We start from the raw sequence: 25,409 nt of genomic DNA, 5'->3' as shown, positions 1-25,409 counted from the left end.
CCCTAAACACATTCATTTATTCACACTGTCAATTGTGTTGCGCTTTCTTTATATCTATACTATTATGGTCTTTTTTTTTTTCTTCGTGCAATCTCCTTTTGTGTATATATAATGATGTCTTAATGAATACAGAGCTGCACTGATTTGTGTCTTTTATATCTTCTTGGAGCTGTAAGAAGAAAGCAAGCATTGAGTTACCAAATGGTAAACAGCTACTAAGCCATTCTAAGCTCATAAAATGATGGTTCCAGGCACTTAGCTTTATTTGTCCACTTAAAACAGATGTCAGTGTGTGCACAGCTCCCAACTCTCCCTGATTTCGAGGAACTGTCCATGATTTGGAGAAATGTCCCTCTGCCCCTCTTTACTCCTCATCTGTCCCTCATTTTGGCCTGATCCATATCAACTTTAGCCCCGGACCAATTTGCAGCCAAAGGACCAGGCCCCTTTTTGCGATTCAGCACTGCGTTGTTTTAACTGACAATTGCGCGGTCGTGCGACGTGGCTCCCAAACAAAATTGGCGTCCTCTTTTCCCTACAAATAGAGCTTTATTTTGGTGGTATTTGATCACCCCTGCAGTTTTTATTTTTTGCGCTATAAACAAAAATAGAGCAACAATTTTGAAAAAAAATGCAATATTTTTTACTTTTTGCTATAAGAAATATCCTCCAAAAAAGAAATAAAAATATTTTTTTTCCCTCAGTTTAGGCCGATACGTATTCTTATTCTATTATCTACATATTTTTGGTAAAAAAAAAATTGCACTTAGCGATTATTTGGTTTGCGCAAAAGTTATAGCGTTTACAAAATAGGGGATAGTTTTATAGCATTTTTATTAATATTTTTTTTTTACTAGTAATGGCGGCGATCAGCGATTTTTATTGTGATTGCGACATTATGGCGGACACGTCGGACATTTTTGACATATTTTTGGGACCATTGTCATTTATACAGCAATCAGTGCTATTTATATGCACTGATTCCTGTGTAAATGACACTGGCAGTGAAGGAGTTAACCACTAGGGGGCAGTGTAGGGGGTTATATATGACGTTGTGTGTTTTTTTATTGTAGGGGGCGTGGCCTGGCATGTGACGTCACTGATCGTCTTTCCCTATATCAGGGAACAGACGATTGGTGACAGCCACACTAGGAAGCACGGGGAGAGGTTTGTTTACACAGACCGCGGGACCAGCGGACCCGATCGCCGCTGGTGTCCCGCGATCGGGTCACAGAGCTCAGGACCGGGTCAGGAGAGCACCGGCGGCGGCGTACCCCTGACCCACGGCTGGGCACTTAAAGAGCAACGTACAGGTACGTGCTTGTGCCCAGCCGTGCCATTCTGCCGACGTACATTGGCGTGAGGCGGTCTAGAAGTATATAAAATGCACTTTTTATTATTTTAAAAAGTGTTTCCCAGTGCTAAACCTTTCATCTGATTTCTAAATTGCTGCATCTGTAAATTCCTAAAGCCAATATAAAAGAATAGTAGTGGTAAAAAAAAGCACTTGTGGGTTTAACCAATCTTGTTTTTTTGTACAATTCTCCTTTAAGGGGGGTGTGGCAAGGGGTGTGTCCTATGCCTGCATACTTTTGCTGATAGGTGTCCCTCATTCCCATCTCAAAAAGTTGGGAGGCATGGTGTGTGGTAGGTGCTGGGTAGTTGAGGCAACAACCACAAATAAGACAATCATTTCAAATTATGCGTTGCTTGAGTTCCCTGGACAGTTTTGACTTTCTAGGCCAGTGATGGTGAACCTTGGCACCCCAGATGTTTTGTAACTACATTTCCCATGATGCTCCACTACACTGCAGAGTGCATGAGCATTATGGGAAATGGTGAACCTTGGCACCCCAGATGTTTTGGAACTACATTTCCCATAATGCTCATGCACTCTGCAGTGTAGTGGAGCATCATGGGAAATGTAGTTACAAAACATCTGGGGTGCCAAGGTTCACCATCACTGTATTAGGCTGTTTTCTCTCCTGGTTGGATTATAGTCACTAGATCAGTGATGGTGAACCTTGGCACCCCAGATGTTTTGGAACTACATTTCCCATGATGCTCTGGCACTCTGCAGTGTAGTTGAGCATCATGGGAAATGTAGTTCCAAAACATCTCGGGTTCCATGGTGCGCCATCACTGATCTAGGCAGATATAATGAGCACAACAAGATTTTACAACTTGTTCGATAATTTCCTAGCTAGTGGAGGGAAGAAAACCATCAAAGTACCCAACATGAGCCAATGGCACCACCAATCATGGCAGGCCACAGTAGCCAATAGTTCATTGCATGACGACACCTATCTCTCTACTCGTTCCTTAGCAGAACTTGTTACACAATCACATATATTTAAAGGAAAACTGTCATTTTGTTGAAAACTACAATTCATTAAAGGGAAAGGGAAGGGGATCACCGCTCCAGGTGGATGTGTGGATAAAAGACTCTTCCTCAGAATTGGAGCACCGGGTGCAGGCTAAGCATATAGCAAAATGAAGCAAAAATGAAGTTCTGGACAGCCGCGCTCTGGAATATAGCCTTTATTGTAAAAGTCCAAAAAATACAAGCCACAACAGAAACGAGCTGACGCGTTTCACACTTAACAGTGTTAGTTTGTCCCATTTTTTTTCTGCTGTGGCTTGTATTTTCTTGAAATTCCTTAAAACAGACCTTCAATCGTTTTTTCATCTATCCATCTATTAAATCTTCTGCCCTTGTTGTTTTAACTTTGGATAGTAAAACATTTTTTTTTTCTGCCAGTAAATACCTTATACAGCCCACTTTCCGTTTCTTGTCTGGTCATTAGCCTAGGCTTATGACATCATGCACAGCTCTCTCTCTCACTTTCGTGAGAGTTTGCCAGGAAGGGAGGTGGGATGAGTCATAAGAGAGCCAATGAGAGCTGCAAGGCTGGAGGTGTGCCTCTGTGTGTCTGTGTAAATCCAGGAAGTAAACAGGCAGCAGCTTCAGCTGCCCACAGTTAAAATGGCTGCAGCCAGACTCAGTGGGGGGAGATTTCTGCAGCATATTTGGCAAGTACAGAATCACAGCATATATAAAATAATATGCAAAGTGGTTGGAGGGAAGATTCAGAATTACAAATTATGTGAGCAGCCTGCAGTTCCTCTTTAAACACCTGCACAGGTCATTTTGTACGTTTTATTAAAAGCTATCAGACGTTCCCATTCATAAGCAGGGTCATTTTTTCAATCAGTACAGGTTGATCATAGGGGGTCATTTGGGAAAAGGAATGTTTTGTGTAAACGTTTTCATTTTTATTTTTGTGTATTGGGACCCTTTAGCCGATTGGCTGAAAGAACAGGAGATCTTATTGGGTGCCTAGGAGGAGAGAAGGAGTCTCACGGCCACAGAGATGGAGGAGATGCCCACTGCCAAAGGCTGATCCCGCTGCCGATGCCAATGCCCAATCCCACTGCCGATGCTCGCTACAGATGCCTGACCCCACTGCCAATGGCAATGCCTGATCCCACTGCCTGACCCTGCTACCAATGCCAATGCCTGATCCCACTGCTGATGCTCACTGCAGATGCCTGATCCTGCTGCCGATGCTAGTGCCCGATCTGAATGCCTGATCCCACTGCCAATGCCAATGCCCGATCCCACTGCTGATGCTACTGCCCGATCCCACTGCTGATGAATGCCTGATCCCACTGCCAATGCCAATGCCTGATCCCACTGCTGATTCTACTGCCCAATCCCACTGCTGATGCTAATGCCCGATCCCGTTGCATGATCCCACTGCTGATGCCAATGTCTGATCCCGATCCCGCTGCCGATGCTGGCTACCGATGTCTGATCCTGCTGTTGATGCCAATGCCCGATCCCGCTGTCTGATCCCACTTCCAATGCCAATGCCCGATCCCGCTGCTTGCTGCCGATGCCTGATCCCGCTGCCGATGCTAATGCCCGATCCCACTGCCTGATCCCGCTGCCGATACCGACCCTGCTGCTGATGCTAATGCCCAATCTCGCAGCTGATGCCTGATCCGGCTGCCGATGTCAATTCCCGATCCCGCTTCCGATGCCAATTCCCGATTCCGCTTCCGATCCCGCTGGCCGATACCTAGCACCTGCCACCTAGATTGGGTAAAACAGCGAGCGTGCGGGGCTGGGGGATTTGAGGTGCTGTGCTGGGGGGGGGGTGGTTGTTTGCCGCACCCCCCCAAAAAAACACCAGCCGCCACTGATAGCAAGCAATAATTCTAGCACTAAACCTCCTCTGTAAGGCTGCGTACACAGTTCGTCAGACAATCCGACAAACAGTCCGTCCAAATTTTGAATGAACGGACTTGACCACACACGATGAACAGACAGTCCGCTGAAAGCGTGCGTGATGACGTGTACAGCACGTACGACGGGACTAGAAATACGACGTCCAATACACTGCAATGCAACCTTCTGCCGTGTAAACCCTTTCTGAGCATGCGCCATACTTAGTCCGTCCAACTTGCCTACACACGAGCGGACTGTCCGCTGAAACCAAGTTTGGACGGACAAAACCAAGTTTCAGCGGACAAAATTACGGAATTTCCGAAAGACAAAGTCCGTCGGACTGTCCGCTGAAAAAGTCCGCTGAAGCCCACACACGAGCGGATTGTCCGCTGAAACACGGTTCAGCGGACTAAGTTGGACAGACAATCCGCCCGTGTGTACGCGGCCTAACTCTAAACAATTTCTAAAGCGTCACCTATGGAGATTTTTAAGTATTGCAGTTTGTCGCCATTCCACAAGCATGCGCAGTTTTAAAGTGTGACATGTTAGGTATCTATTTACTCGGTGTAACATCATCTTTTATATTTTACCAAAAAATCAGGTTATACATTTGTGCTTTTTTTTTTTTTTTTTTTTACATTAACCACTTCAATACAGGGCACTTTCACCCCCTTCCTTCCCAGCCCAATTTTCAGCTTTCATCGCTCTAGCGCTTTCAGTGACAATTGCGCGGTCATGCTACACTGTACCCAAATGAAATTGTTATCATTTTGTTCGCACAAATAGAGCTTTATTTTGGTGTTATTTATTCACGACTCCGTTTTTTTTTTTTTGCGATATAAGCGCAAAAAAAGCGGAAATTTGGGAAAAAAACAATATTTTCTTTTTTCTATTTGAAAAGAAATCCAATAAAATCAAATTTTGTCATAAATTTAAGCCAAAATGTATTCTGCTACATGTTTTTGGTAAAAAAAATTCCGTTAAGTGTATAATAATTGGTTTGTGTGATCACGGACATATGTACGCAAATGATCATGTACATATGTGTGCAGGTCATCACGTACATATGTGTGCAGATAACCATTGGGACATGTGATTTTAGTGGGACATATGTGGGGGACATGTTTTTATTATTAGGGACATGTGTTTTTATTATTTGGGGACATGTATGTTTTGGGGACATGTGTGTTTTGGGGACATATGTGGGGACTGTGTTTTCACTGTGTGGTGTGTTGTGTGTTTACACTACACTGATGATCAGTGAGTAAAAAGCTGTGAAAAGCAGCCCATACTCACTGATCATCAGCCGGCTGCAGCGTTCTGCTCTCCTCTTCTCAGCGGTGACTTCCGTGTGAGGAGAGGAGAGCCGATTGCCTAGCAACCGGCTGTTTGTTTACATCACATGACGGCCGTGATTGGACACGGCCGTCATGTGATCAGGAGGGCCAATCACAGAGCCCTCCTGCCGATCTGAGATGTGCCGTGTCCGGGTGACACGAGCACATCGGGATCGCGCCGCTGCGCGGGCGCGCGCGCGCGCGATCCCGCTGCTCCTGAATGACGTTCCTGAACGTCCTATCAGGAGCAGGCGGCTCCCACCCGGCCGTATATATACATTGGCCGGGTGGGAAGTGGTTAAATTTCATTAAAGTGTATTTTTTTCCCCCCAAAAAATAGCTTTTGAAAAAACACTTTGCAAATACCATGTGACATAAAACATTGCAACAATCGTCATTATATTCTCTAGGTCAGTGATGGCGAACCTTGGCGCCCCAGATGTTTTGAAGCTACATTTCCCATGATGCTCCATTACACTGCAGAGTGCCAGAGCATCATGGGAAATGTAGTTCCAAAACATCTGGGGTGCCAAGGTTCGCCATTACTGCTTTAGGGTCTCTGCTAAAAAAAAAAAACCTAAATAAAATAAAATAAAATAAATATATAATAAATATATTAATGTATAATGTCTGGGGGTTCTAAGTAATTTTTCTAGCAATTCAGCAATGCAGATTTTTATTTGTAAGTAAAAAGCGTCAGAAAAGGCCTGGATCTTAAGTTTGCATTCATTTGTTTCTTTTATATGTGCTTAGAGTTCTTCTTTTACTGTTTAAACCCACTCTGCCCGTTTTTAGACATTCCAAGGTTGGGGAACACACACTGCAGTAAAAGACATATACAAAAACACAATGCCAATGTTTTCATGGTCTAAAATGGCAGATTTTATAATAAGAAAAATTTGGAAGGAGCGGATTTGTTTTTTAGGGTTGTGAACAGGTTATTAAAGTCGGTCGCGGTTTAATCATTAACCGCCTGCCTCTGTTATATTCTTCTTTAACAATGTCTTCCCACATGCCTCTCTATAATTGCTCCGGGTTTATCAGCTTTTAATAAATAACTGGACTGTGACAAAAATAAATACACCTGCCTGTAAGATTCCGACAGCTCCCATTGTTCGCTGTGTGTCTGTGTGCGGTGCGGTGTGCCACTACAGGCGCCACTTACTGAGAGGTCACTGTGCTTAGATTGCATGTTTATGTGTGCAAAAGAGTTTATTAGCAACGTTCAATGAGTGGCTTCAGAAGATTATCAGAACAGAAAATAGCCGCATTCCCACTTTTGCCTAATGCGTTCTCCATTAAAATGAATAGAAACACATTCCGGTGCATTGATTAAGACGTTCTTCAACTCATGCACAATGGCGCATCATAGCGCATGTAAATGCATCATGATACAAATCGAATAACATGCATTGTAATGCAAATTCCAAATGCCTAACAAAGCACGCTGACGTGTTTTGACGCGCTTCCATTCGTTAAAATGCAATTTCAATTATGCATGGGGGGGGGGGGGGGATGCATAGGTGTAAATTCAGCAGAAATTCTGAATAAATAATAAATTGAACCCGTGCTGTGCTCATGAAGGGAATGAAAGAGGTTCACATAGAGGCTTGCATAGGGGCCTATTTATATATATATATATATATATATATATATATATATATATATAATGCTTGATGAATGTCGCCTTTGCTCAGTCGTCACAAATTCTCACTGTATTTTGCTTACCGTATTTATCGATGTATAACGCGCACTTTTTTCCCCTAAAAATCAGGGGAACATCGTGGGTGGGTGTTATAAGCCGATTCTGAGCCTCTCCGGCCATTCTTGTAGCTTTCGGTCGCTCTTGGAGGCTTTCGGACGCTTTCGGACATTCTCGGAGGCTTTTGGCCGCTTTCGGCCGTTCTCTGAGGTTTTCGCCCGCTGTCGGCCGTTCTCGGAGGCTTTCGGCGGTTCTCACAGTCCCGCGTGAGCCGCCGAGAATGGCCGAAAGCCAACGAGAATGGCCGAAAGCCATCGAACTATCGAGCGCAGCGAGATACACAGGACATCCTGTATCTCGGCGGCACCATTTTTAAATTCTGCAGGTGGAACAGGGACAAGGCTTCAGGTGGAACTGGGACAAGGCTGCATTGATGGGCATTTAAATGTAAGTTTTTTTTTTCTTAAAATTCCCTCCTAAACTTGGGGTGCGTGTTATACGCTGGGACGTGTTATACGCCAATAAATGTGGTAATTCTTTTACTTCCTACGATCATCAGCTCCATCTAGTGCCCATAAGGCAGGAGTTTCTTAAAGCAGAAGTCCACCCTAAAATAAAAAAATTACATTAACATTCTCCAAAAAAGATTTAAAAAAACAAAATGTGAAAAAAAAAAAAATTACTTACCAGAAATGCCTGTTGCTAGGCAGTCTTTCTAATCTGCCTCTTCCTATTCCGCAGTGCTGTTCCGTCACTTCCTCCTATTCGGCGAGCTGCTCCGTTGTCTTCTGGGACCTGTGTGTGTCCCAGAAATTGACGGGGCCATTCACAAAGTGGCGTGCGACTCGCGCATGCGCAGTAGGAAACGGGCGGTGAAGCCGCAAGGCTCCACTGCCTGTTTCCCTTCGTTAAGATGGCGGCGCCGGCACCCGATCCGATGGATCGGCCTCGGGGGGCCTTCATCGCGGTGTCCCTAGACAGGTAAGTGTCCTTATTAAAAGTTTACTTTAAAAAAAAATATGGCTGGAACACCGCTTGAAGATAACTAAATCAGGAAACATATCCCATTATGGCCATTAGATGGAGCTGATGATCATAGGAAATAAATGTATTAAAGCTGTTGTGTGCCCATGCCTACTAGCTCATTATGAAATACTTACCTTAAAAGGAAGCTCCCAAAGGGCAGCCCGGTCACTGCTGAGGGAGCTGATGTTCCCTCTGTGTTTCTCCGGGGTTTGCGGCTATAGCGCTGTGAGTGGCCGGAGCCGCGATGGCGTCACTCCGTTCCAGCATGATATATATCGGACCTTCACTGTGCATGCGCTGCTGACGTCAGCGGCTGTATGCGAAGGTAAATATCTCCTAAACCATACAGGGTTAGGAGATATTCATTTTTCCTACAGGTAAGCCTTATTTTAATCTTTCCTGTAGGTAAAAATGACCAAACGGACAATACAACCTCTTTAAGCAAAATATAGCGAGCGTTTGTGACTGATGGGAGAATATGCAGGGGATTTATCCAGTACATTTTCTATAAACAGACCTCTTGAAGTAGTTGCAAAGGTCGAAGTTTTTTTGAATGAAACTCTATGCATGAAGGTAAAAAAACCTTCTGTGTGCTGCTTCCCCCAAACTCCCACCCCCCCAATACTCACCTGAGCTCCCTCTCGATCCAGCTATGTGCTCGGGAAGCTATGAGTAAGCACTGACTTCAGTTCGAAACGCGTCAGTTTTTCGTTCTATATCACCTTTGCTGGGGTTCGTGTGATGTGATTTTTACTTTAAAATAAAAGGCACAAGATACAACATATTCTATTCAGAGTGCGGCTGTCCAGAGTTTCTTTTCACCCTACCTCACTTATGTGCTCGGGAGCCTCGGCTTTCGCAGGACTCTCTCTCTGCCTTGTCTCACACTGCTGTCAATCACAGCCTGTGAGCCAATGAGGAGAGAGAGGGGGCGGGGGCCGAGCCGTGGCTCAATATGTCTTATGGAGGTATAGAGCAGAGCTCAGGAGCGAGCATGCACCAGTGCCCCCATGGCAAGCAGTTTGTTATTGGGGGACACTGGTCAATGGGGAGGAACAGGGGAACCCAGAAGAGGAGGATCAGGGCTGCTCTGTGCAAAACCATTACACAGAGCAGGTAAGTATAACATGTTTTTTTATTTATTTTTTAATCATTTCAGCCCAGAGCACTTTTTGTGATTCGGCACTACGTCGCTTTGACTGACAATTGCGCTGGTCCTGCGATGTGGCTCCCACCAAAATTGACGTCCTTTTTCCCCACAAATAGAACTTTCTTTTGGTGGTATTTGATCACCTCTGCGGTTTTTATTTTTTGTGATATAAGCTATAATAAATATGACGTCTGGTCAGGATATTGAAACCACTTTGCCGCCGTCATTTTGCTATATGGCCGGCAGCAACTGGTTAAAAAGTGTTTGAAGATAAAATGATATCTATATTAAATTAAATTAAATTATATTAAATTATATAATAACAGAATATTAATTAATTGGTAAGAAATCCCAAAATAGGAAATATGTGTAAATGAGGTAGTCATATGAAGTGTCAAACAAACAAGAAGTGTATACCACTAAATAGAAAAATTCAAAGTATTTTAGCGTAAAGCCATATCTATATTATTATTATTATTATTATACATGATTTATATAGCGCCAACAATTTACGCAGTGCTTTACAATGTATAGGGGGGACAACACAATTACAGTTCAATACAAAAGGTACAGGAGGGCCCTGCTCATAGAGATTACATTCTAAAGGGAGGTGGTGGTACAAAAGGTAATACTGTAGCTGCAGTAAGCCCAATCAAACCAGCAGCTCCTTCGGGGGTTAGTGCTACAAGTATAATAATTGCACTTACTTGGTACTCCATCCTTGTTAGGTATATTAACAACACTCCAGAGATCACCTCAAGCCAGAAGCCAGAAGGTGTGAGCCCCAGCAATCACCGTCACCTCCGATGCAATTGTGTGGCGTCATGCACATGCGCATGCACATGCTCTTGCAGGCGCTCAACCCCTCCCTATCTCCCCTCCCCTGCCATTTCATGCCGCCGTGATTGTGGCATCTGCGTGGTCCCCTCGGCGATCCGGAAAGTGTGAGCCCTGGCAATCGCCGTCACCTCTGACGCAATTGAGTGGCATCATGACATCACGCACATGCGCGGGGAACCCGCTCGCATACGTGGCGTCACTGACAGTCCAGCAATGATCAAGGGACGCAGCCGGGTCGGAAGAGGCTCCCCACAGTGGCCCTAAAGAAAGCTGTGGGAAACGGGCTGGCTATCCGGCATGGTGGGGAGACGCAATCACTTTTGCGGTTCTCCTCAACCCGTGTTTCCCAGATATTTATTCAGATAAAAAGCCTTTAGGGTGTAGCAGCCCCCCTCAGCCCCCATAATACTTACCTGAGGTCCCTCTAGCTCTAGTGATGTTGTAGGAATGTCTCAGCCGTCCGGCACTCCCCCTCCTCATTGGCTGAGACAGCAACATGGCGCCGCTGGCTCCCGCTGCTGTCAACCAAAGTCAGTCAGCCGATGACAATAGAAAGGGGGCGTGGCTGGGCCGCAGCTCCGTGTCTGAATGGACACAGGGAGCTGTGACTCGGCTCAGGTGCCCCCATAGCAAGCTACTTGCTGTGGGGGCACCCCAACCAAACAAGGAGGGGCCAGGAGCACAGAAGAGGGACCCGAGGGCTGTTCTGTGCAAATCCACTGCAACAGAGGAGGTAAGTATAGCATGTTTTGTTATTTTTAATAAAACAAAATTGACTTTACAATCACTTTAAAGTTACTACATGGCATGTAGCATTATTTTATGCTGTATGTTATGTCAATTTCTTTACAGCAGTGGCGTTTTCCGTGAAGTTTTTTTTTTTTTAAGAACAAACATGTTTTGCACTTACAAATCTCTATGATGTACAAAATGTTCTTCTGAGCTCCAGGAATGTGACTGATTCTATATATAAATATGACCTGCTCTACATTACTAGGCATCTCTGCTTTCTCACCATACGTTTAGCATAGCTCCAAACCGTCGCTGATTTCGAGGGACTGTCCCTGATATGGAGCAATGTCCCTCTTTCCTCCTCATTTGACCCTCATTTTTGTCTGATCTATAGAGTTGTATATAAAATGCACTACTGATCTAATAAAAATGTTTCCCAGTGCTAAACCTTTCATCCAATTTCTAAATTGCTGCATTTGTAAATGACAAAAGCCAATATAAGGGAATAGTAGTGGTAAAAAAGCACTTGTGGGTTTACCCAATCTTTTTTTTTTTTTTTGTACAATTCTCCTTTAAGGGGGTGTGGCAGGGGGTGTGTCCTATGCCTACATACTTTTGACAATGGGTGTCCCTCATTCCCATCTCAGAAAGTTGGGAGTTATGCATTTAGCAGCCGGACCTGTGCCTGTAATCACGAATATTTGGCTGCAACAAGAACAGTTTGCAAACCACCAATGCATTCTTAAAGCCGAACTCCACACAAACAGCTAAATGTTCACCTATTCCATAACTGAAAATAAGGGGACAGTACCCCCAGAAAAAGAAGGTATAAACATGGCCGGGTCACGTCTATACCTTCTTTTTTCTGGGGTGTCCTGTCCCCCCTATTTTTCGATTGCAGCGGTATAGGGTATGCATACTCATACCCTATATCAGGGTTTCTCATCCAGGGTTCCGTGGAACCTTAGGGTTCCTCCAGAGGTTGCTAGGGGTTCCTTGAGCGATTGGGCAATTTCTGCCTCTCAGATAAGTTCCGTCTGACACCATTGATCTTTTTAGCTATCTGTAAGGGAGCGATTCTTTCCAATGACCACAGATGTAAGGACCATTCTTTCCAATGACCACAGATGTAAGGACCATTCTTTCCAATGACCACAGATGTAAGGAGCATTCTTCCTACTGACCATCACACTAATGTATCATGAGTTGCAGATATAGTAATTTTTAGTAGAGGTTCCCCGAGATCGAAAAGTTATTTCAAGGGTTCCTCTGTGTTGAAAAGGTTGAGCAAGGCTGCCCTATATGGTGGAATAATGGATGTTTAGAAATGTCCTCCCTACTGTAGGTGCCATATGATGAGAGTTGCACCACCATCTCTTAACCACCTCTGGACCGCCGCATGCCGATATACGTCCTAACTTTGAAAAGAAATATCGTTGTTATGGCAGTAGCTAGCTGCCATAAACCTGGTATCCTCTTTTTCGGTCAACGGTCTGGTTTCCGATAATAGCAGTCTCTGCAGCGGATTCAACGCGAGATCGCTTTTATCAGCGGCAGGACAGGGAGCCCTCCCCTCCTGCTGTGCTCCGGTGCCCTCCGCTGATTACCAGAGCCATTGGCAGCGGCGGAGGCGATTGGATCTTCTCACATCAGTGGCATGGAGACACATGGGGGGAAGATGGCCCCCACCCGTCTCCATACCATTGCAGGGCGGAAGCAACGTCAAAACATCACCTCCGCCCAGGAGTGGACTGACAACATATGGGGCCCCCGGGCAATAGGAGATTATGGGGCCCCCAGGCAATTAGAGATTATGGGGCCACACAGTAGACACAAACACACACACACAGTATACAATCACACAGTATACACAGACATGTTTCTATTGGCTGAGAAGGTACTGGAGAGGTGGGGCAGCTATAATCTCGGGATTTTTAGACCAAAAGGATGTCGGTAAGGGACATTTCAGAGACAGATGTAAAAAAAAAAACCCACACATTTTTACATACTGTCCCTGTTTACTGAGGCTGGCAACCCTGATGGGGCCCCCTAGTGGCACGGGGCCCTCGGGCAGTGCCCGAGTGGCCCAATGGTCAGTCTGCCCCTGCATCCGCCCATAGTGCCCATAAGGTTGGATATAATAGCTGATGGGTCAGACCGTCCTTTGAGCCATCTCTGGAGTATTACTGTGTGTCTTGACCCCTTGTAATAGGGTGGTCAATAACATATGGTAAGAGGTTGTGTGTGCTTCTGTTGGAGGTGATGGTCTTCTGCCTGGGCTATATCCCTACTCACCCTATCAAGGACTGTCTCTGGAGAAGGGAAAATTACTTTATATGCACCATTGTGGCAATGTGGCAACACACATTACTTCCTTTGGTGTGATGCTGTTTCACTTGTCCTGAATAGCACCCCAATGCACCATGCCAATGGATACGCTCTGCAGTGCTGCGCTAAGTGCATTGCCAGCAAAGGTGCAAGTCCTATTCTGGGACATTGAGTTGCCTTGTCAGCCCATTCTCTCTTTAAATGGAATTAAAGCACACATTAAAGGAGGTGGTTGAGGTTATAAATACAAATATAAATACTCACCTCCATGCTGCAGCACCCGTATGAGAGGCAGAGCCAGCTGTCAATCAGGCAGGTAGGTGGATCCCAAAATTATTGTCAGGATGCTTTTAGAGCCTGGAGTGGTTCTGTGACATCAGCTGAAAGCAAAAACCTACTGTCAGTGGATTCTGGGTCACAGGAGAGCCAAAGTTAGCTCCTGTGATCCATACTTCTCTTTTAAAGGGGTTGTAAACCCTTGAGGTTTTTCACCTTAATGCATTCTAGCCCCTCACTGTTTTCAATCAAATCCAATGACGTGGGAGGTCTTCTATGATGAGAGCGGCACCACCATCTCTTAACCGCTTCCGGACCGCGGCACGCCGATATACGTCCTAAATTTGAAGAGGAATATCGTTGTTACGGCAGCAGCTAGCTGCCATAACCCCGGTATCCTCTTTTTCGGCCGGCGGTCCGGTTTCCGATAATAGTGGTCCCTGCGGTGCATTCACCGCAAGATCACTTTTATTGGCAGCGGGAGAGGGCCCCTCCCCCTCTCCCGCTGCCGATAAATTCTAGGCATTAAGGTGAAAAACCTCCTGTGACGCAGCAGCCTCCCAGAGCCCCCCTTTTACTTACCTGAACCCGGTCTTTCTAGTGACAGGGATGAGCACACGAGCTGCAGCCGGTGTCTTGGGTCCTGATTGGATAGATTGATAGCAGTGCAGCCATTGGCTCCCGCTGCTTTCAATCAAATCCAATGACATGGGAGGCCTTAAGGGCACCTTTTATATATCCTTTAAGGCCTCATGAACATGAAGGCATTTAGATCAATTTCATGAGGCTTCAGTGTTTAGTTTAGGGTGGATGGTACAAGTGGACCGACCATCCTTTCTCCTGGCAGCCTGTCAAACTCTATGAGAGGCTTACAGCTGGTGTGGCTGGACAAGCTGGGGAGAGCACCAAGCGCTATTAATGTTTAGTGCAGCATGCAAAAGTACACCTGGAACACAGACTGCTTGCATTCTGAGCATTCATCCCTGGGCACATACTGAACTAAAATTAAGCAGCTGTTGGCCTATCATGCTCCGTAACACGCCGCCATGCCACAGAGCCACTGATCGAGCAAGTTTAACCCTCTGAAAGCCTAACCATTCTTCAAGAAAAACAGCCCTGTAGAAGGAGGAGGCAATTAACCAAACGCGTTGGCTCTACATGTATACTCTTATCTACAAGAACTGATTATAAAAATCTGTAATGCCGTGTACACACGACCGGACTTTCCGTCAGAAAAGGCCCAATGGAATAATTTCATCGGATATTTTGATCGTGTGTGGGCTTCAGTGGACTTTTTTTTTTTCTAATAAAGTCTGACGGACCTAGAAATAGAACATGTTTTAAATCTTTCCGACGGAATAAATTCCTATCGGGAAAACCGTTCGTCTGTATGCTGGTCCGACAGACCGAATACGAAGCAAGGGCAGCTATTGGCTACTGGCTATTGAACTTCATTTTCTAGTCCCGTGGTATGTCATCGCGTTCGAAACAAACGGACTTTGGTGTGATCGTGTGCAGGCAAGTTCGGTCGGAAAGACCGTCAGAGTTTATTCTGACAGAAAGTCCAGTCGTGTGTACGCGGCATAAGTTAGACTTTTTCTGGACACCAGGCGCTTCTCTCCAATCACCTAAATGTTCCCTGCGGTAACAGCTCCATTGTCGTTATCAGTAAGGTAGCAGCCCTAGACCCCAATGGAATCAATAACCGACCACCTACAATTTGGATACAACCCCTTTGGAAGCATTTCCCTCTAAACCAGCCTTTCTCAAACTTTTCAACACAGAGGAGCCCTTAAAATAGTTCTCTGGTCTTGGAGAACCCCTGCTAAAAATTAGAAATCTACAACTCATGATACATTAGTGTGATGGTCAGTGGGAAGAATGGTCCTTACACTTGTGGTCATTGGGAAGAATTACCTCCTTACAGATAGTTAAAAAGATCAATGGTGTGAGTGGGAACTTAGAAATTGCCCAATCCTGAAGGAACCCCTAGCAACCTTTGGAGGAACCCTGGTTGAGAATCACTGCTCTATACCCTCCACATAGACATCTGTCTCTAGGCAGCATCCAAACTTGTGGGTGGCTCTGCGGCTTGCAGGTGGCGGTTGCGTATCCTTCCCTTTGGGTGAGTTACAACTTATTGTCTATACTTGGTGAATGAGAACTACTAGGGATTTCCAAGAGAAGATTGGCTGAAGGTCTTTGAAAGTCTAGATCTAATCTTGAGCATTTGTAGACTGCATTGTTGGCCATATTAGTATGGTGCCAAATAAAAACAAAGAATTTCCAAGCTCAACTTACCAACCAGCCTGCGACCAACCAAATTAACCTGTCTAACAGTACAGGGGTTTAGTTGCACACATTTGAAAATACATGCGTAAGCTGCAGGCCCTGGCAAGGCACCCTGTATCCTGCAGACCCTACCTCTAACTCTAAAGAGTCTCCACAGTGGGAGCACACGTATTCTGATGTATATATGAAGGGCAGATGACTGGAGGGAGCCCAACCCTCCTTAAAGGCACAGGAACACACCGAACACCTGGCATGTAGCACAATTTAGTATGGTGAGTACATAATTTATTTGCATGTGATGGAGCCCATTGAATTTAACCACTTGCGGACCGCCCACCGTCGTTATACGTCGGTACTTTGAAGAGAAGTATCGTTGTTATGGCAGCAGCTAGCTAACATAACCCCGGTATTCTTTTCTTCAGCGGGCGGTCCGCTTCAAGATAAAAGTGGTCTCTGCAGTGGATTCGCAGCGAGATCACTTTTATCGGCGGCGGGAGAGGGCCCCCCACCACGCTCCAGTGCCCTCCGCCTCTTACCGGAGCCATCAGTAGCTGCGGAAGGCGATCGGATCCTTTCCCTAGCCTGACCTGGAGACGCGTGAGGAGAAAATGCCCGCACCCGTCTCCATATCATTGCAGGGCAGAAGCGAAGTTAAAACGTCACTTACGCCCATAGCTCCTAAAGGGCCATTTTTTATTTTTTTAAATGACAAAATTTGTATTTTTAATGAAAATATGAGACCTGGGGTCTTTTTGACCCCAGGTCTCATATTTAAGAGGTCCTGTCATGCTTTTTTTCTATTACAAGGGATGTTTACATTCCTTGTAATAGGAATAAAAGTGACACAATTTTTTTTTTTAAAGAACAGTGTAAAAATAAATAAATAAAAAGGTAAAATAAATAAGATTTTTTTTTTTTAAACGTGCCCTGTCCCAACAAGCTCGCGTGCAGAAGTGAACACATACCTGTGTAGCACCCACGTATGAAAACGGTGTTCAAACCACACATGTGAGGTATCGCCGCGATCGGTAGAGCGAAAGCAATAATTGTAGCCCTAGATCTCCTCTGTTACTCAAAACATGTAGAATTTTTTAAACTTCGCCTATGGAGATTTTTTTATGTGTAAAAGTTTGTCGTCATTCAACGAGCGGACGCAGTTTTGAAGCGCGACATGTTGGGTATCAATTTACTCGGCGTAACATTATCTTTCACAATATAAAAAAAATTGGGCTAACTTTACTGTTGTCTTATTTTTAAAATTCAAAAAAGTCTATTTTTTCCCAAAAAAGTGCGCGTGTAAGACCACTGCGCAAATAAGATGTGGCAAAGTAATGCAACGACCGCAATTTTATTCTCTAGGGTGTTAGAAAAAAATGTATAATGTTTGGGGGTTCTAAGTAATTTTATAGCAAAAAAACCTGTTTAATTTGTAAACGCCAAATCTCAGAAAGAGTCTCGGTCCTTAAGTGGTTAAGGAGGAGATGGTCACTCAAGTTCTCTTTTTATGGACACGGTGATTGGCAATACATATTGACCTTTGGACTATATTGCTATAGTTGCACGTTAAGCTTTATTTATGATAATATGCTAATTGTGTGAAATATTACTTATCGTGATTCACCTTTCAATTTTACAAGGCTAGCACCTATCTTTGTTCAGTTTGCATTGATATCATAGAGATTTACCAGCTGTTTGCAATGGGGCTGGACAGTGCACCGTACCATCCAACCACACCTAAACCCCCAATGTGATTAGGCCTAAAGTACAAAAAACATTCATTACCACAATGCACCCCATTCACTATTGATTTTAGCCGAGTAATTGAATTATAAATACAGTGAGGGAAAAAAGTATTTAATAGCAGCTGATTTTGTACGTTCGCCCACTGACAAACAAATCATCAGTCTATCATTTTAATGGTGGGTTTATTATAACAGTGAGAGACAGAATAGCAACAAACATATCCAGAAAAACGCTTTTAAAAAAAGTTATCAATTGATTTGCATTTTAATAAGTGAAATAACTATTTCACCCCTTCGCAAAACAAGACTTAGTACTTGGTGGCAAAACCCTTGTTGGCAACCACAGAGGTCAGACGTTTCTTGTAGTTGGCCACCAGGTTTGCACACATCTCAGGAGGGATTTTTTCCCACTCCTCTTTCTTTGCAGATCCTCTCCAAGTCATTAAGGTTTTGAGGCTTACCATTGGTAATGCAAATCTTCAGTTCCCTCCACATATTTTTGATGGGACTAAGGTCTGGAGACTGGTTAGGCCACTCCAGGACTTTAATCTGCTTTTTCTTGAGCCACTCCTTTGTTGCCTTGGACATTGAAGCTCCAGGAGGTGAGACTTTGCATGAAGCCCCAGACCAGGGGGAAATTGAGAGTATTTTTGTGTTTCTTCCATTTGTGAATAATTAATCGCACCAACTGTTGTCACCCTCTCACCAGGCTGCTTGGCGATGGTCTTGTAGCCCATTCCAGCCTTGTGTAGGTCTACGATCTTGTCCCTGACATCCTTGGACAGCTCTTTGGTCTAGACCATTATCCCTTCCCCACTTTATTTATTTATTTTATTGTGTGTCACGTCTTGTTTTGTCACTATTCACCTTTGCTGTGATGAGTAGGGTCACGGGTCCCAGGGCCTGTGCTGAAAGTCTGGGGAGGGGGTGGACATGGCCTTCTGGCTTAGTTCGCCCTCTTCCTTAGGGTTGGGGTCTCCCTTTGGGGAAGCCTCACCTAGTATTTGGGTGGGTCTGTTTCGGCAGACCTTCCAAACAACGGGTTCTGCCTGGTTTTGGCCAGAAAGACCAAGTGTCCTTGTCCCTGTCAGGAGCCTAACGCCCCGGGGGATTCAGGACAAGGCCCTCTGATTTTAGAGGGCTTGTGTACCCGTCTGCACTTTTTTGTGTCACTCATTATGTGTGTGCACATTTTTTATGCACTGTGTGAAGTTTTTGAGCGTGTTTTGCACTCCACAGGCTTTCAAAAAAAAAAAAATAACAAAAAAAAGTGGTCATCAACCCTGTCCTCAAGGCCCACTAACAGGCCAGGTTTTATGTATTACCTTGGGGGAGATGCAGACTAGAATACTGCAATCACTGAGCAGCAAATAATATCACCCGTGATGTATTTCAGTTATCGTGCAACCTTGGCCTCTTGGTGGGCCCTGAGGATGTGGTTGATGACCACTGCTCTAGGCCATGGTGGAGAGATTGGAATCTGATTGATTGATTGCTTCTGTGGACAGGTGTCTTTTATACAGGTAACAAGCTGAGATTAGGAGCACTCCCTTTCAGAGAGTGCTAATAATCTCAGCTCGTTACCTGTATAGAAGACACCTGGGAGACAGAAATCTTGCTGATTGATAGGGAATGAAATACTTATTTCACTCATTACAATGCAAATCAATTTGTTCAATTTTTTAAATGCGTCTTTCTGGATATTTTTGTTGTTATGCTGTCTCTCAATGTTAAAATAAACCTACCATTAAAATAGACTGATTATTTTTTTGTTAGTGGCCGATTGTACAAAATCAGCAGGGGGTCAAATACTTTTTTCTCCCTCGCTATATAAGTAGCTCTTGCCCAACTGATCCAGCAGCTCTCCTGGTTCAGCGCCCAGGTCTCTAGCTCTGAAGGGTTAACAGGCTCGTTCCTGGCACGCAATTGTATTTGTGAGCTCCTGCTGTCATCTGCTCTGTTGTAAACAGACACTACCTGCAGTTTAACAACAATTTTACAATACTTGTGTGACCAGATGATGGAGGAGACTGGTACCTTGTAAAAACCACAATGTTGCCCTGTATTTTTCCATTGATCAACAAGAAAAAAAAATATTCTCACTGACTACGCCTTTTCTTTGACCCTAACATAAAAATAGAAATCAGAAAAATATTCCGCTTCCCCCTGCCTACTCGTTAGAATAACAAGATTTTAATATATATATTTTCAGAACTATTGATCAAATCTATATTTTCAAGAGAAAATACACTACAATGAAATTGAATGTGCGTAAACACAATTCAATCCCCAATGTTCTGGAATAAAATAAAAAATTAAGTTGTGTCGAGTAAATTGATGCCAAATATGTCAAGCCTGAAAAAACGGCACGTGCCCGCAAAATGGTGAAAATGACAGTGCTCAAAATGATCAGTAGGAAAGATCACTTAAAGTGTTACTAAAGGTATTTTTTTTTTCATTGACATAATAAACATGTTATGCCGCGTACACACAAGCGGACTGTATGGCGTACTTAGTCCGTCGAAACACATTTCAGCGGACAATCCGCTCATGTGTGGGCTTCAGCTGACTTTGTGTACGCGGCATTATACTTACCTGCTCTGTGCAATACCATTGCAGGCAGGGAATCAGTATGAATTATATTGTATACAGGAATCTGTTACCAACAGTCATCAGCATGATCTGTGGGTGACTGTGGGCTGACAGCCCTGGCACGCTTGATCACAGCCTATGTTGGCTTTGCAGGAATCTAGTCCCGGTCACACCTTGACATACAAGCTGGCACCAGTACAGTAAGTGGGCACAAATCACCCTGATAGGGTGAGAATCAGTGAAAATATTCAGAGACATTGACATCAGATGGAGGGCAGGGTGTATACTTCTATCTCACCTGCCAACACACGCAGACACAGAAGACATGCACTGTTGCGGGATTTTAAACATTTATTACATAAAATATCATTACCGGTATACTAATAATGGGACAAATATGAAAAATAATTATAAAATGATTATAATAAAATATAAAATGACACAAACATATCTGGAGAGACACAATCAGTACAGCGATGAAACAACAGATTTGTGCCCGCAGACACATAGTGACACCAGAAACATGTCCGCAGAGATACAGTTGGTACCATAGTGAAAAAATAAGTATGTTACATAGTTACATAGTAGGTGAGGTTTAAAAAAGACACAAGTCCATCAAGTCCAACCTATGTGTGTGATTATATGTCAGTATTACATTGTATTAGGCTTGTGCAATTCGTTTGGTAACGAATCGAAATTCGGCCGAATTTTGCATCTTTCGGACATTCGGATGCATCAGAATGTCCGAATAAAAAAAATAACAAATTACAACGAATACGAAAGAAATATAACGAATGAATTTGAATGAATTCGACATGATTTGAAATTATTTCAACCGCATTCGAAAATATTTTGTGACCCGACTTTAGGGCCATGTATCTCGGGGTCACTTAGAGCTAGAAACTCCAAATGGATATGTTGTAGTTCTAGTACTATTGTGTTTGCATACCAAATTTGGGGTTTCTAGCTATAAGTGACCCCGAGATATGTGGCCCCAAAATCGGGTCGCAAAATGTCATTCTCTGCTCTATTAACTAATAACATTTTGTGATCCGATTTTGGGGCCACATATCTCGGGGTCACTTACAGCTAGAAACCCCAAATTTGGTATGAAAACACAATAGTACTAGAACTACAACATATCCAAATTTGGAGTGTCTAGCTCTAAGTGACCCCGAGATACATGGCCCTAAAATCGGGTCACAAAATATTTTCGAATGTGGTTGAAATAATGTCGAATCATGTTGAAATCATTTCGAATCCGGTAGAAATATTTTCGAATTTCGTTGGAATATTTTCGAATGTGGCCGATTTTTCGAATTCGGTAGAAAACTAAACGAAATCCGAAATCGAATTTAAGGAAGTTAACGAATATAACTAAACGAAATTAATGAATTAACGAATTAAAACGAAACAAAACTAAACAAATTTTTTCCTTTTGCACATGTCTACATTGTATATCCCTGTATGTTCAGGTGCTTATCTAATAGTTTTTTTAAACTATCGATGCTCCCCGCCAAGACCACCACCTGTGGAAGGGAATTCCACATCCTTGCCGCTCTTAGCCCTTGTACACATGGTCGGACATTCCGATGGACAATGCCCGATAGGACCGTGTTGTCGGATAATCCGGCAGTGTGTGGGCTCCATCGGACTGTTTCCGTCAGAGTATCCGATGGACCAAGTTTTCCAGCTGGGCTATAACATTTTCCGACAACATGATCCGATCGGACTTTGTCCGATCATGTGTAGAGAATTCCGATCGGACAAAGTGCCACGCATGCTCAGATCAAATTCCTAGAGCAAAGCTATTGGCTACTAGCCTGAACGTAGTCCCGTCCTAACGAAATAACGTCATCACATTAAGTACGATCGGATTTTCTGACAACTTTGTCCGACTGTGTGTATGCAACACCAGTTTCAGAAAAAATCAGACGGATTTGGTTGTCGGAATGTCCGACCGTGTGTACAAGGGCTTATAGTAAAGAACCCTCTATGTAGTTTAAGGTTAAACCTCTTTTCTTCTAATTTCAATGAGTGGCCACGTGTCTTGTTAAACTCCCTTCCGCAAAAAAAAAGTTTTATCCCTATTGTGTGGTCACCAGTACGGTATTTATAAATTGAAATCATATCCCCTCTCAAGCGTCTCTTCTCCAGAGAGAATAAGTTCAGTGCTCACAACCTTTCCTCATAACTAATATCTTCCAGACCCTTTATCAGCTTTGTTGCCCTTCTTTGTACTATTTCCATTTCCAGTACTTCCTTCCTGAGGAGTCGAGGACTGGTGTCCACAGAACTCAATCAATACCATAATGATGTGATAAAGAACATGTCCACAGAAACACAGTTGATACCATACTGACATATGAAGGACATGTACCATAATGGTACCATTATGACATAATACGGAACATGTCCACAGAGACACAATTGTCCACTTTCTGGAGCTAAGGTGGATTTTTCGGCAGTAAGAACTACTTAGCAAAAAGTGGGCATTGAAATCTGGTGAGTGCTTTGGATTTGAGCACTTTAGCATAGTAAAGGTGATGACTTGGAAGAGGGATGGCGTGTTGAATGAATCACTTTGGTGCTTTGCCATAGTGAAGACACAAAATTAAAGCATCAGTTATTTTAATTTTACTATGTATTTTTATTGATGGACAATTCACATTACATATACAGTGTATGATGTCATTAGGGTGTGTGGTCACATTGATTCACTGCCTACCGAATTTTGGTTTTACTGTCACAAAATATTTGATATCAATTTTGATGTGGAGGACAGGGCCCCCATTAGAAATCATGAGACGCTGTACAGCCTACCTGACAAGACCCCCTTGAACATCCAGAGGACAATTAATGAGGCAGCACACCAAGCACACTGTGGTGAATTGTGACTGTTGCAAAATTGTGTTAGCACTGGGAAGGGCTTAAAAATTGTGCCTAGATATGGGGTGCAGGGGCCAGGAGTATGTAACATACAGAGTGAAGAGAGTGTAGATGTCAGAGGTATGTAATGTACAGAGTGCAGGGGTCAGGAGTATGTAACAAACAGAGTGCAGGGGCCAGGTGTGACTGTCAGGAGCTGAATCACTTGATAATATGTCACCTGCCCTGAAAGGCAAAAAAAAGTCCCTTCTCTGACCCAGGCCCCTCTGCTTAACTAAGGGGGGGCCCAAGAATCTTTACTATAAATTCTGGGAGCCACGGCCCTGCACCCCATGGAAAGAAATTCCCCTCTCTGCCTCTGGGGACCCTACAGGACTAAGAGGCTGAGGGCCCAGTACAAGAAGGCTGGTGTTCTGCCGAGAACTGTCCCCCCCATCAGATAGTGTCCACCTCGTACTGCGCAGGCACAGCGCTTGCGCAGTAAAGAGTACAAGGAGACGCCAAAAGTCTCTGAAGATGAACAGCGCCTTCTGCCCTGAGTCCAGGTTCAAGCCCCACCATGCAAGTGGACATACGGTATGCACTTAATAACAGGGCCCCTTGCAGGCCCCGGGCACGGCCTCGCTTCGCTTGGCAATTTTTATTCTAACTCTATGTCCACTTGGATGGTGGGGCTTGAACCTGGAGCGCCGTTCATCTTCGGTGTCTCCTTGTCCTCCGTACTGCGCAAGCGCAGTACAGGGCGGACACTATCCAACGGGGGACAGTATTCCACAAGACACCGGCTCTACCGTCCTATAAGTGGCCTAGGTGGGGGATATATATGCAAATAGTGGTGGGAGTACAGTGCTGGGTATTTTGACGGAATTTCACTGGTGAGTATTTGAAGAGAGAGAACAGTTGATGCCATTCCAAGTCCAAATTAACAATAAATCTTCAGCATGTCAGCAAGGTCTTTAGCAAAAGAAAATGTTCCCTTGGCGTTCCTCTCATCATCATGATGATTTGGCAATTCTGATTTCAAGCATGGATCTGCTCAAACAAATGCGCTCAAGCATGTGCTTTCTCCCAATGGAGAACATGTATTTAGAGTGCATTTCACTGCCATTAAAACCAGCTTTGTCCACATCGGACCTCTCCGTGTGTCCATAAGTACCTCAATTTCAGAAAGAGGAATGCTTTCAACAGTACAATGGAAAAAACGGTACTCCTCTTGAACACTGTGCCTGACATCTATGTCAATATTTATTTAGGTAGACAATAGTGTAGGTGAATGAAAAGGAGACATTGAGGACCTAGAATAAAGTTTGTATTCATGGCCATGATGGGAGGAGTACGTTGAAGACAGAAAAGTAGAAATGTACGCAGTGAAACAATCAGGTTGGATCAATAAATAACATCTGTTTACCTGGATCATACAAGGCTGTTTTCGAAGTCTAGGAAAAGGCACAGCATGGCTGATAACTACAAGATTACGCTCAAAGGTCAACACTGGCTCTATGAGAAATTGCTCACTCCCTAAAGAATCATAAAGAGGAACTCTTGTCAGGATAGGCTAGATTAAAGGGAGTTTATGCAGAATGGAATTTAGGAGTTTGCATTTTGTTTTCTAAGTCGAATGCTCTGGAACATTCTGTATCCCCCTTTCATTGGTAATGGATAGAGATACACCTCCTTAAATTGCTGGTTAGTGAAGACCTGTCCTCTTACATTGGGGATCAAGGGAGACAACCATCTATACATTGGTAGTCAAAGGAGACCTACCCCTTACATTTGTGGTTAATGGAGACACACTCTGCTGCACTTGTGGTCAAAAAAGACATCCACCTATACACTGGTGGTCAGTGGACACACACACCCCCTTCCATTGAATGCCAATAGAAACATGCCCCCTTTTATTAGTAGTCAGTGGAAAAGTGCCTCATTACATTGGTGGATGATGAAGTATGAAGTGGTATAATGCCCCCTCACCCATTGGTGTCCAGTGGTAAATTACTCTAGTGCTTACATTGGTGGTCAGTGGTGTTGTGCTGCCTTATATTGGTGGTCAGTGGTATTATGCCTCTCACCCATTGGTAAGTCAGTGCAGTACCCCTTAGCATTGGTGGACAGTGGTAAAGTGTTGACTTACATTGATGGTGAGTGTAGAAATACCTCCTTACAATGATGGTTACTGGTGAAGAGCCCTTTTATACTGGTGGTTACTGGTGAAGAGCCATTTTATATTGGTGGTTACTGGTGAAGAGCCATTTTATATTGGTGGTTAGTG

The sequence above is a fragment of the Lithobates pipiens genome, unplaced genomic scaffold, assembly GCF_037356315.1.
Source record: "Lithobates pipiens isolate NorthernLeopardFrog02 unplaced genomic scaffold, aLitPip1_a1.2 Scaffold_19, whole genome shotgun sequence".
Lineage (NCBI taxonomy): Eukaryota > Metazoa > Chordata > Amphibia > Anura > Ranidae > Lithobates > Lithobates pipiens.
The sequence above is the reverse complement of the archived record's forward strand: the minus strand, read 5'-3'. Positions refer to the sequence as shown.